The sequence below is a fragment of the Labeo rohita genome, chromosome 18 (assembly GCF_022985175.1).
Source record: "Labeo rohita strain BAU-BD-2019 chromosome 18, IGBB_LRoh.1.0, whole genome shotgun sequence".
NCBI lineage: Eukaryota > Metazoa > Chordata > Actinopteri > Cypriniformes > Cyprinidae > Labeo > Labeo rohita.
The window spans coordinates 29,339,229-29,351,236 of record NC_066886.1 but is presented as its reverse complement, the minus strand read 5'-3'; the positions used below and the strand labels follow the sequence as shown (position 1 = coordinate 29,351,236).

Genomic DNA, 12,008 nt, shown 5'->3' with positions numbered 1-12,008 from the left:
TGGTAGTTCATAGAAACCTACATGTAATGACGTTCTCAGTTATGTTTACTGAACTCATCAACCCCCCACCCCACGCCCCTTAGAATACTAAAAATAGAAACAAATGAATCATTTGTTGACATACAGTGATAGAGTACAGAGCTATAAGATTAATGTGGATAGCAGCTCAGATTATTTGGTTTAAATGAATGATTTGTGACTTTTGATCACATACTTTGATATCTAAACAGTTTTGTTAAGGTTAATGATCCTCAAGAAGAATCAGAAAAAAGGTATAAAAGCTGTGACTGATGTAGTACTTTTTCAAAAAGTACACCTTTTTATGATATTTACCTCTAAAGGGCGTATTTAAGTACCTTAAAGGTACAAATTAGTGCCTATAATGTATAAAGAGTACCTACATGGTACAAAGCTACAAAAGCTATTGTACCATATTTCAGAGAGTGCTGGGTTTTTTACAAAAGAGAAATGTGTAGAAAGTGTACCTAATTGCTGTCTTGTAAATTCAAGTGAGACTAAAAGTCATTTGTAATGTTTCCTTCCAATTTTGCTCAGTTTTGTTGCATAGCCAACAGTCGCTTATGTCATTTGTGACTCAAATTAAGAACTCTTATTAAAAAACAAATGATTCAATTCACCACAGATTATAATTTGAACATTGGAGGCTTTGCTAAATCCCCATCTGTACGCTTTCAGATCCAGGCTTTGGGTTTTTCTGTGCATCAGTGTAATAGAGTATCCTGTGTATAATGTGTCAGTGTTAGTGCATTAGAGAGGGGGCAGAGAATAGAGGCAGGCCTAGAGGCGGAGCCTATGCTCTGATTGGCTGCAGCAAAAAGGGGCTGTCACAGAAAGGGCCGGATTAGCGGAGGTGGGGGAGGTGCCTCGCTTGCTCTGTACCTTTCAGCTGCAGATCAGAGCACAACGGCGAGAGATTAACACTGTTCACAAGCCCCGAGACGTGAGGAAGATGGAAGAGGACCGCGAATGTGTCTGTGCAAGAGACAGAAAGCTGATTTAGGGCTGCTCTGCACTGGTTTCTTCTTCTAGGAGTGCCTCAGGGTAAGGACTCACTGTCCCTTGTCTGTCCCTTTTAGGAGTCTCTCTGATCCTTTGAGGCATGGACTACATATCATTTCAACCTTCCTGGGACTCTTCCTCTAAGATTTCGGAGCGTCTTCTTTCACCTCGTTTCTAAAAGAGTGAGAGATATTTGTGTCACGCACTGATTCTATCAGACTTGAAGGGTTTCATTCGAGAGTTCCTACAGTCTTCTCTGCCTTTCTCTCTTTCTTTTTCTGTCTTTGTGATCATGCACTGAAATCATCAGTTCGTACATCGAGGGCACACCTGTCTCTCAAATTCACTCACTTATTTGGATCTAACCAGAACTCTGCTGCTGGAATTTTAGGATGGATATTGCGATGGATATTGGGATTGTCGTGTACTTCGTTTAACGCTGAATCTGCCACACAAGACAAGGTGAAAAAGGGTAAGAACTTTTTCTTCATCCGATGTACTTTTGTAAGGTTTTTTTTTTATATTAAACATTTTATAATGTCATATATAGCATATATACATACACAGATATATATATATATATATATATATATATATATATATACACACACACATATATATATATATATATATATATGCTGTCTGTAAATACGCAAAACCTTTAGGTTTTGAAACATTTAAAACAAAGAAAAACTATAATTCTTTACTATTTCTATGTCTCTATTTAAAAAAGTACATTCGTCACATCATGTGAACACATTTGTACAGACTATCAAATGTTCATGGTTTTACTGATGCTCTTTAAATATCTCAAATCATGCTGCAGAATATGATCATCAGGTTTTACATAGTAAAATTAATAGACAGTCTTTTAATTTCCATGTAAAGTTCTCACTCAAACTAATATTTTTTCAAGAATTTTCTTTTTACGTTCTGTTAGGTGCTGATTTTGTGACCCCTAATCTGTGTATTCCACTCAGTAGTGAGAACATTGTTACAGATTTATTAAAATGACATGCTTAATTGCACATAAACACTGACTCACCTTTATGCCAGCAGCCGGCGGTTGTCACATTAAAAACTTTCTGTGCTTGTGGCCGAGGATGACCGCTTTTTAACTACCAACTCTGTGCGTGAGGTGTGTGTTTGTGCATGTGTACGGCCATGTGATGGGCTGGTCTCTGGATGCTGGAAAGGTTACTGCTAATTAAACCACATTTCTCTCCACTGAAGCACAAAATGTAGGACTCCCTGTGATCCTCCCAGCAGCTGTTATTCTCTTAACACAGTTCAATATCTCTCTCTCTTTTCACTCGCACATCTGTATATCAGCGTTTAGCAATCTCACACTCCCAGCTCTCTACAGAACGCCGTCCCTGTTTCACTTCACACAAGCTGAGCGATCTTCAATCAGTGTGTGTGAGTGTTTATACACTCAGGGAGGGGTTCATGTGTGTGTGTGTGTACGCGCTCAGGGGAGAGATTGTGAGAAATTGTGTGTGTTCGTGTGTGAAACAGTTTTTTTTCTCTCTTCTATTTGTTAGTGACAATAAGCTTGTGGGAGTCAGTCAGTCAATTAGTTCAGCCTTTCCAATCTTTTGCATGTCTCTGTGTTTGAACTTCAAGCTCTTTATTGTAATTGTGCAGGTACAATGAGATTAGAATTTGTTGTACCTTACAAAATTGCTGCAATTACACTGAATATAAAATCAAAATAGACCAATTTACTTTCTTAATAGACGTAACATCACTCTTATTTATCTGTACACATTATTCCTATATGGTTTGTCTTTGTAATTGTTCTTCAAAAATATCATTTGGACATCATTTGGACTTCATAATGCTAACCAATAACTAAATGCATATTTAATCATTGTTTTGGTAAATTACGTTTTGGTCTAGCAGATTTAGTAAAGCTATATATACATAGAAAATTGTATACAAATTAAATGATTTCCAGATGATATTTGACTAATTGGCTTTGTCTTTAGTACAGTGACATTATAGCAGATGTAAACAACATGTTTTTACAGTATCATGTTTTAATAAATGGGTCTTATACATGAAAACACATAGCTGCCATTATATTTTAGGAAGGGAGTCCCACACAAAAAGATAATCTTATTTAATATTTTGGGATCCTTGACATAAAAAGGTTTGACTGAAGTAGAGAATACAAAACCAATGTGAAATATTAATGTGGTAATATGATTATGAAATCATCGTACAATATATAGATATTGTCTTGTCCTCATTTCATATCTCAAAGTTAATGCTACATGTCAAAGCTCATCGATCTCTCCGTCACTGTGCATATCCGTGTCTTCAGTGCGATTGCTAGGTAACTTATGTTCTGAGTGAACTTCTCTGCAAAGCTTCATGATATATGAGCAGGAGAATGTAAAGTAGTTTTAAAGGCTTTCTCTGAACCGAGCCAAAGCTTTACTCTTCCTGTAATACTGCTGACACATTTCTGTTGGTTTTGCAGGACATTTACACTCATTTTATAGCCTGCTGGAACGACAGTGAGCTGTATAGTGACAGCACTGAGCGCAGTCTCGTCGCTCATTCTTATGTCTCTGAAGTTGTCGTCACCTCAGCGTTGTGAACGGGCTCTGTTTGTGGTCGTGATGGTGGTCACCAACTGTGTACACACACATGACTGAAGCTTGGCTTAGGATGATTAGATGCCCACTCTTTATCCTTCTGAACCACACACACACATACACACGCACAAGGTCTGACAGATGGCCTTCCTTGAGAGAAAGACAGTGATCCTTTATCACCTTGTCCTTTGTAGTATCAGCAGCGTCGTTTGAAGAAATGAAACAGGCTCCCTGATTGCACCAAAAGGGCAGTTTGCTGACAGAATTGCAAGGATAGTGACCCACAGAGCGACGCCGAAACAGCATGTTTCTGATTCAAATCACATTTTCGCATTCAAATAGCTCCTTTTCATCCTTCTCTGGTTATTCATCTGTTCTTCCTTCATTTCTCTCTCTTTGCTGCTCTCAATAAATGTCACAGATTCAGTGTGACTTACATTAATATGGGCAAGTTGATTGGTGGATGAGGTCGAAGTGACCAGGGGAGAAAAATATAAGAAATTGCATTTTGTTTACTATATGGAAACCGTAAAATATTTTGCACTAAAATTAGAGACAGGTACATAGATGGATGGATTGGTTGATGGATGAATGGATAGATCACAGGTAGATAGATAAATATGGACTGACAGAAAGACAGGTAGTAAGATAGATAGATTGATAGATTGATTGATGGATAAATGGATAGATCACAGGTAGATAGTTGGATAGATAGATCGATCAATCACGTGTAGATAGATGGACGGATAAATGGAAAGAAAGATGGATAGATGAATGGATAGATCACAAATAGATAAATGAATAGATAGATGGACGGATAAATGGAAAGAAAGATGGATAGATGAATGGATAGATCACAAATAGATAAATGAATAGATAAATGAGAAGAAAGACAGGTAGTAAGACGGACGGACTGATTGTTTGATTAATGGACTGATTGATGGATTGATGAATGGATAGATCACAGGTAGATAGATGGATAGATAAGTAGATGGATTGATCGATCGATTAATCACGTCAATAGATGGATGGATAAATAGAAAGAAAGATGGATTGATGGATGAATGGATAGATCACAGGTAGATAGATGGATAGATAAGTAGATAGACTGATTGATCGATTAATCACATGTCGATAGATGGACAGATAAATAGAAAGATGGATTGATGGATTGATTGATGGATGAATGGATAGATCACAGGTAGATAAATGGATGGATAAATGAGAAGAAAGACAGGTAGTAGACTGGACGGACAGACTCATTGTTTGATTAATGGATTGATTGATGGATTGATGAATGGACAGATCACAGGTAGATAGATGGATGCATAAATGAGGAGAAAGATGGACTGATAGACAGAAAAACAGGTAGTAAAATAGAAAGACAGACAGACAGATAGATAGATAGATAGATAGATAGATAGATAGATAGATAGATAGATAGATAGATAGATAGATAGATAGATGGATGGATGGATTGATGGATGAATGGATAGATCACAGGTAGATAGATGGATAGATAAGTAGATAGATAGATTGATTAATCACGTCGATAGATGGACGGATAAATAGAAAGATGAATGGATAGATCACAGGTAGATAAATGGATGGATAAATGAGAAGAAAGACAGGTAGTAAGATGGACAAATGTACTGATTGATTTATTAATGGATTGATTGATGGATTGATGAATGGATAGATCACAGGTAGATAGGTGGATGGATAAATGAGGAGAAAGATGGACTGATAGAAAGACAGGTAGTAAGATAGAAAGACAGACAGATAGATAGATAGATAGATAGATAGATAGAACAACAACAGATGGACAGACTGATAGATGGATGGATGGATGGATGGACGGACAGAGACAGATAGATAGATAGACAGATAGATAGATGGATTGATGGATGAATGGATAGATCACAGGTAGACAGATAGATAGATAGATTGATTGATCGATTAATCACATGTAGATAGATGGTCGGATAAATGGAAAGAAAGATGGATGGATTGATGGATAGATGGATGGATAAATGAAGAGAAAGATGGACTGATAGACAGAAAGACAGGTATTAAAATAGAAATACAGACAGATAGGTTTGACAGCTATTTGTAACTGTAGCCTATAAATCATAATACCGATCTCACTATCTGTCAAAATAGCAGGCCTACTATATGCACAGACTTTCTAGGACACACACACACAACGATTAGAACGATTATATGAACAGATTGGTTATCATTTAGCATGGTCTGTGACAGACTTTACTAAGTGTCAGCGCAACAAAATTCAATAAACAAAAAGTTAATATTAGGGGATTTAAATTTTAGAGAAAATATTGTCTTGTTGCTTTGTTTCGCGGAAATGGTTCAAACAAAGCCATTTTGTGCTTCTCTGCACACAGCAGTGTTTCGTTACTGAATGAATTTGTCTTTTTTGATTGCGTTGAATCAGTGATTCACCGACCCATTCATATAGGCCATATAGCCATATAGCCATTTTGAACAAATCGATTAAATAAATGACTCAACGACTCAGTCATTAACATAGTGGCGTGCTGCCACCTACTGGTAATTTTAGTCAAATTTTTAAAAGTCTATTTTTTCTATCATGTCATATTTATGTGTTCTATATGTCTCTTAAATAATAATAAAAAAAAACTTAGCCAATGTAACCTTTTAACATTTTGAAAAGTTATCAAAGCCTATTTTATTAGAAGTGTATCTGTATTCTGATACATACATTAATGTCTTTGGGCTAAGGCCCGGACATCCACCGCCCCTGGTCACAAGAAATCACAAGGTGATTCCATTAAAAGTGTCCTAAAACAGGCTTAACTTTCTGAGATGTGCCTCCCTTTGACATGTCACGCATGACTTGTATAAAATTCATTTGACAGAACTGAGGGTGTGTATGTGCTAATTTTACAGCCTGAGGTCACGCACAGTAATTAATATATCATAAGCTCAGTCTCACCGGTACATGCAGATATCTGTGACCTCTCAGTCTTAATGGAAAACCTTGCCACAGGTCTCGTCACTAACACTAGAGGCCTCTCTTTATTGTGAGATGAGTTATGCAATGTGAGACTGTACAATGCTGTTTTTAGCATTGAGGTCAGTTACAGCAAATGCGCTTTCGATGGTGTTCAAAAGGGCTGAGTTTTAGGTGCAGTAACGTATAATCCCACACTCACGTCAGCTGAAACATACGAATAAAGACTGAAGGTGAATATCGTGAATAGTGTTATATATGACAGTGCTGAGAGAAGAACTGAAGTGACCCTGAATGAGGATTGGCTTTACTGCCCACATCCGTCTTCGATGTACACACAGAAACACACTGAGAGCAGTAATGACTAGCGGGTCAGCACCCATGACACACCGCCGGTATTGGCGCACTCCAGAAAAGCTGTTTTTAATTGATTTTCTGCTTTCACATAGAAGTGGCAAGAAAATGAATGGTCTTGTGGCAAATTTTCAACTTTACTGTCCTCTCATTTTTTTTCCCCTTTGGATAGTGAAAGCTGATGGGAAATTATAGGGGAGGAATGGGGTCAGGCATAATGAAATATACAGATTTTTATGCACGCACTGCTGCCCATGCGTGTCAGAAGCACATACACTACAGTTGTGCTTGGTATGTGTCATGTCACGTGTTCGCCTAAAATGATGTGTAACTAAAATTGAACAAATCGAAAGATTTAAAAAGCATTTGTTCTGCATTTCACTCTAAGTGTCCTTACCAGTATGTTTTTGGATGTCCTTGTGGAATAGAAGTACACTTAGCATACTTTTATAAAGAGTACTTATTACAGAAACAGTACTTTAATAGAACATATCTAAGTGTAAACTGAATATAATGTCACTTAAAGGAATAGTTCACCCAAAAATGAAAATTCTGTCATTAATTACTCACCTGCATGTCGTTCCAAACCCGTAAGACCTTCGTTCTTCTTCATTGACTTACATTGTGTATTAAAAAACTCTAAGGAAGTCAATGGCTACCGTCAACTGTTTGGTTAGCAACATTCTTCAAAATATCACCTTTTGTGTTCAGAAGAAAGAAACTTATAGGTTTTCTTTTCCTATTTCTTTAAGCACACTTTTTCCTAAAGGGTTTTCATATGACAGATATTCATATTGAAGATTCATCCTTGCATTGACAATGCCATAATTATTTCATTAGACATCTGAGTTTTTGTATTTTGGACGGTTACACGTGCCATGATCAATCTGAGAAAAGAAAGGATTTAAGTGATGAACAGGATTAAAAATTGATATTCTGCCTAAACATTAAATATTTAGCCACAAACTACCTTTGTTTCCTTGCTGTACAAGAACGCAACATCAAGCCTGGTCGGAACAACACGTCTGACTCGCTTTCATCGAACACTGATACAACACTGTCTACGTTTCTTTACTGAAGATATTTGCCCAGCATGAGTAGACAAACATTACATTTAACAAAAGCCCTCCATAACCCTCATCATCCCATCATTCCTCCCTTTTATCCAGAACCCAGGGTCAGAGAAAGTAGTGTGAGAATGAAAGGGCCAGTGGCAAAGGTCATTGTTTGTTTTTATTAAAGTCTGGTGCTCTTCAAAACCCTGGAGTCATTTTTGAGGAACCACCAGCATGTGCCTATGTGGCTACAACCAGTTGGATGACCCTTTAGCTAAATGCGTGACACAGAGCTGTTCAGGTTCTGCATTCACATTCGTAACCCCCCTCGAGCTCGTTTACACATATAAAGGCCCATTGTGTGTGTGTAAGTGAGGCCGATCACAATCTTGTGTTGTTCGATTTCATGTAGGAGGTGCTGGGGAATGCTGTAGCTGTAGCTGTGAACGGTTTATGACACTTGTATTACAACAGGCTTTCTGTGTATCTTTCTTACATATCCTCTTGTGAATAAGAAGTACACTTTGGCATAAAAGAGTGCAAGTTATGAAAATAATACAAAAGCAAATTAAGTGTAATATGAACAGTTAATTGCATGTCATTTACAAATTATGAAAAAATAAGTTTTGATATATTTACGGTAGGAAATTTACAAAATATCTTCATGGAACATTATTAATACCCTAATGATTTTTGGCATAAAAGAAAAATTGATCATTTTGAGTCATACAATGTATTTTTTGCTGTTGCTACAAATATACCCGCGCTACTTTAGACTGGTTTTGTGGTTCAGGGTCACATATATATAAAGTTTAATTATCAAAAATGTCATAATTTTATTCTCTTTGAAATATAGTTATAGTGTACAGAAAAATGTACTTACAAGCAGTCAACAAGTAACAAGAGTAACATAGTCAGAAAACTTTTTTAAGTAGCTAGTAAAGTAACATGCTACTTTTTAATTTACAAGAAAATATTTATTTACTTTAAATTAAATATTAAACAACACAAGTGCATTTGTATCAAAATAAGGATGACAAAAGTTGGTCTTACTTTATAATATATATATATATATATATATATATATATATATTTGACACAATGCACTTACTGTGTACATACATGTTTTTATTCTTACGTGATTGTACTTTTTAAAAAATCCTGCATACCCACCCTTAAACCTACCTATACCACCTAAACCTGTCTCTAACCTTACCAGTATCCCACCTCAATAGCAGCAAAAGTGTTTTACAATACAATATGAACACAATAAATACACTGTACTTATTTTTTTAATGTAAGTACATAGTAGTTAAGGCAACCTAGTATAAAGTGGGACCCAAAAGTGCATTAAAACATAAATAACGAAGTTAAACTTTTAATTTGACATTATTACAATGTGTACTTTTCACTTAAGTGTACTTAAGTGTGTTAAGAAACAGTCATTAAAATGTATTGTCTTTAAGTACACTTAAGTGGCAGTTTATTCCATTAATATTATATTATCTGGAAGTACAGTTTTTAAAAAAATATACTTTCAAGATTTGAGGTACATAACAAATGCATAATCGATACAATTAAGCACACTTTATTTTCATAAGAGAGAGCTTTGTTTGAGCACAGCAAACTGCAGCCTACTTCATTTTAGCTTGTTTCTGAAGCACATCCACTTCATTAAATGTTTAGCAAGACAAAAAGTGTGTGATGAAGCCCCCTGGGCCCTTTTTCCATTTGGGTACAATCACAGGTCCGCAGTCAAAATGTCTCATCCCCCACAATGCACCAAATTGCAGCTATAATAAGCCACATTCATTGGTTTTCTCCACATGTGAAGGCAGATGAATGAGAATAGAGAATATGGCTGTCCTGGGGGATGAGGAGCGGGGCCCGGCCCCTGCAGTGAGTTCTCAAAGGACCCGGCGGAGAGTTATCTACAAGCCTCAATGCCCAAATCTCTCCGCACAGGCAGAGCTCCCTGAAGTCTTGGAAAAAAGCATGCAGTGTGCCTATTGTTAAAGGACGTTCCACAGCGTGATCTGATATTTGTTCGCTATTGCTTTTCTTTTTATCGTCATTGTGTAAGTACACAAATAAATGTGTCACAAACTGTTTGCAGAAAGTCCTTACTGTCATGTCAAGTCAAATTTATTTGTATAGAGTTGGGCGATAATACAGTTACATTTAGCGACAAAATAAAACGAATAGTCAGGCAGTTGAGATTTATGTAGCATTTATTGCTTTGTGTGAGTATACTATATGTATTGTGGATAAAGTTGGATGTAATCCATATTGAGACTGGTGATAATACAGTTTACATTTTTGCAATGATATAAAAAGTCATGCGTCTAAGATTTGCTAAATGGTATGTACTTGTTTTACATGTTTGACATGAGTATACTGCATATGCATGTATAGTGGTAAAAGTGGTATATACAGTATTTAATTTTTAATTTATTGCTGGGCAATAATGTACTTACAAATTGCACAAAAAAAAAAAAAAAATCAGGTAGTAATAAATGCAGTTTATTCCTGTGATGCAAAGCTGAATTTCCAGCATCATTACTGCAGTTTTCAGTGTCACATGATCCTTTAGAATTTTTTCCACAAAATATTAAGCAGTAAAAACTGTTCTTAACATTGATATTAATAAGAACCATTATTGATAACTGCTCACCAATAATAATTGAGCAGTAAATTAACATATTAGAATGATTTCTGAAGGATCATGTAAAACTGAAGACTGATGAATTTTAAAATATATTAAAATAGAAAGCAGTTATTTCAAAATGACATAATTTAAAATATTACTATTTTTACTCTATTTTTGATCAAATAATATAAAAATAATAATTCAACGCTTTACATGAGCATAAGTGGATACATTTGGACATACTTTGTATATCCACCTTCAAATAAAGAGCTGAGTGATAATCTAGTTACATTTTGTATAATCAGTATATCAGTATATAATCAGTTTTGTATAATCAAGCAGTTGGGATTTGCTATATAGTATATATTGTTTTATTTGAGTGCACTCTTTAGTTTAGGGACAGTTCTTACTATTAACTAGCTGCTTGTTAGTATGTGTATTACAAGGATGGCTGATATTAGTATTCATAAAGCACATATTAATGTCTTATTCTGCATGATCATATTTTACATCCCTTAGCCTTACCCCATTCCTAAACCTAAAAAATAATGTTTATTGAGGCAAAAGTCATAGTTAATAGTTAGTTAATAATGTGAATTAAACTTTAAAATGAAGTGTGACCAACTTTTTGCATCCAACTTCATGAAAGCTGTGTAATAGTAGGCTATAGTTGACATTTCTGTGACAATATAATCAGTCACACAAGCAGAGATTTGATGTTTATCAGATTATTTAATAGTTTTTGTGATTGTACTGTACATATTAGGGCTGCCCCCTAATAGTCGACTAACCCAAAATTGCATTAATCGCTTAGTCACAGGGAAAAAAAAAAATCAACAGGAAGTGGAAGGAAGGAAGTTACGCAGTCCGTGACAGACAGATTGTTAATGGCAGTTTTTTTGGAACACCTACAAAAAGTGTGTATTTTATGTGATTTTTTTATAGGGGACCCACCCACCTCAGTACGCGACTGGGCTAGTTTTGAGTTGGGTTTTGTTGTGAAAACCTGTCAACCCTGATTAACGGCTGGTCTACATGGTAATATAGTACATCTGGCAGGACATTTAAACACTCATCTCATTCCTCGAACTTAAATCTAATGGTAACCTAGAAAAGTGTGTGCTATTCAGGTGTCTTTGTGGAGTGAGGAAGCTGAATGATAGATGGAGGTGCCGGTGCGGTCATTTGCTCCATTTTTGGTCATACAGATAAAAGTAATACATCTTTTGAATCTGTAAAGTCTCTTGTTTATTTGTGTGCACTCACAATAACAACAAAACATTGCGCTTTTGTAAAATAACGAAAGCAAACAGGATGCGCTTTCTGCT

The 12,008-nt window shown here is 35.9% G+C and overlaps 1 protein-coding gene across 11 annotated transcripts in view; it reads left to right on the top strand.

Annotated features, from left to right (window-relative positions):
* large2 (LARGE xylosyl- and glucuronyltransferase 2) overlaps positions 1-12,008 on the top strand; it is a 132,940-nt gene that overhangs the window by 53,960 nt on the left and 66,972 nt on the right. Inside the window, exons 2-3 of one of the 11 annotated variants that reach the window (XM_051134858.1) lie at positions 1,098-1,202; positions 1,331-1,492. The exons of 3 other annotated variants lie outside the window; for them this stretch is intronic. The gene's annotated coding sequence lies outside the window, so the exon portion shown is untranslated. Of the gene's footprint in view, positions 1-513; positions 1,493-12,008 lie in introns of those variants that run through there. 7 more of the 11 variants (XM_051134860.1, XM_051134861.1, XM_051134859.1 and 4 more) reach the window with 7 other exon arrangements.